The following is a 2355-nucleotide window of genomic DNA, read 5'->3' as shown; positions in this document are numbered from 1 at the left end:
ATTTTAAGGTAGAGGAACATTCAATGCAGCACAGGAGTTCAGTCTTATTCAGGAGAAGTATGTAAATACCAATTAGTTTTTTTTTTTTTAACAGTGCCAGAGCCAACCCAGGGCCTTGCATATTGCTAGACAAGTGCTCTACCATTGAGCTATTTTCCTAGCTCTGAACTAATTCCCTCTCTCCCTCCCTTCCCTCTTTCTTTCTTTGTGTACGTGTATGTGTAACAGTGGTCCCTTTACCTTCTGAATAGAGCCCTCTTTACTCTAAGGTCTATCTTTAAAAAAAAAAAAAAAGTTTTTTCTCTCTTTTCCCCTTCCCTAACAAGATTAAGGAGAAAGTGTAATCTTTTCTTCCCCTAGTAAATTGCTCTTGAACACACCCACTACAGGAAGGAAATGCCTGCTTAGGATCTGGGAAGTGAATATCTCCCAAATTAACAAATGAATCCCAGTAGGAGCAACAGGGTGCCCTGGGATCCTCCCTATCAGAGCACACCTGGAATGTAACCCTTGAAGAGTTCCTTTAATTCCCCACCCCCACCCCGAGTCCCTCTTGATAGGGAGTCACAGCCTTTCCGAAAGGAGTCTTTGCCAGCAAAGCAAAAAAGCTTTGTTTTCGTTTTCCTTTTTTGAAAACTGTGTCCTCTTTATTAAATTGGCATTGATTGGCACGGGGGACAAGGGCCGAGCTTTCGATTTTTATCTCTCTGTCTCTCTTTATTTTTAATTTTTATTTTGGTACTGGAAATTGAAAGGGGCACTTTATCTTTCAGCTGCATCCCTAGCCCTTTCGGTTTTGTATTCTGAGGCAGGATTTTCCTAAGCTGGCCTCAAATTGCCAAACTCCTTCCTCAATTTCCCGACCCAATTAATTCTTTATGTTGAAAAAGAGTAGGAAAATATTTATTATCCTACTTAGTTTTGTATGGTTTGGGTGCCATAAGTTACCAGTAGAGATAAACTCTCTACAGTAATCTTTTTTTTTTTTTTTAAGAGAGAGAGAGACAACTTTTTAATGTTTATTTTTATTTATTTATTTTTTTTTTTAGTTTTCGGCGGACACAACATCTTTGTATGTGGTGCTGAGGATCAAACCTGGGTCGCATGCATGCCAGTCGAGCGCGCTACCGCTTGAGCCACATCCCCAGCCCTCTACAGTAATCTTAGGAGACATGCTGCCCATTCCTACCACTGGCCCTTGGGTGAAATAGCCTACGTTTTCTGTCAGCATTATTCTCTAATTTCATGTCTAAAAGACGGTGTATAATATCTCAGTAGAAAATATTTAGAATTTTTTTTCCTTCCCCCATAAAGCTGTGAACTCCTTAGGCAAATTGGTTTACTTTGGCCCCAGTAACCAGTGTTATATCCTCAGAATCACAGGAACCTTTGCTATACCCTCCTTAAAGAGCAACGGATTCTACCTGCCTTAAATTTATAAAAAGAAAAGAAAAGGCTATTTTAGTGATTCTTCAAGAAATAAATAAGCAGGCTAGCTGGGTGTGGCTTAGTGGTAGAGCACTTCCTGGCATGCTTAAAGCCCAGAATTTGATTCCCAGCTCTGAAGGAAAAAAGAAGAAGAATGTCTAGAATGCTTACCTTATTAAGTGTAAAATATTCATAATACTGCCTTGGCACATAAAATAGAGCTCAAAACTGTTCATTCCTTTGTCTTCAGTCTTTACTTACCATCTTCTTCTTAGATTCTTTTTGATCTAAGAGTCTTTTTCTCTTGAATCCTACATAGCTTTTTAAACATTTTTTTTCCATTCAAGTGAAATCAATAAAAGAACAATTGTGAAAGAAAAGTGTGTTAAAGCTAACTCCAAGACTGAGGGATATGAGTTATATGAAGGCAAGAAGAATTTGGTGGGTCTTGGGAAAAAGCTAGTGAAGATTCTTAGAAATAGAGTTCAAAATAAAAAGAACAGTAATCAGCGATAAAGCCCTTGCATGAACAAGGCCCCTAGGTTCCATTCCCAGTACTGCAAATTAATTAATTAATATTAGTAATAAATAAAAATAAGACTTTGAAGTTGCCTTCCATATAACTACTGATTTTAATCTTATTATGAAAAATTTCAGACATTCACAAAAGTAGAGAGATTAGTATAATGAATACTCATATGTGCACCCCTTGAATTAAAAAATTATCATTATTTTACAATTCTGGTTTCATCTTACCCTCATCATTTTTCTTCTTGTTAGTAAAGTATTTTAAAGCAAATCCAAGACTTCTTCAGACTTCATCCTACATACTTAAAATTCTACTGATTTTTAATTGGATTGTTAAATAACTAGTTAACAGAAAACAGGATATCCCAGGAAGTATCTAGTGAGGTGAAAAGTGCAGCA

The sequence above is a fragment of the Ictidomys tridecemlineatus genome, chromosome 6 (genome assembly GCF_052094955.1).
Source record: "Ictidomys tridecemlineatus isolate mIctTri1 chromosome 6, mIctTri1.hap1, whole genome shotgun sequence".
Taxonomy (NCBI): Eukaryota; Metazoa; Chordata; class Mammalia; order Rodentia; family Sciuridae; genus Ictidomys; species Ictidomys tridecemlineatus.
This window is presented reverse-complemented; position numbering follows the sequence as displayed.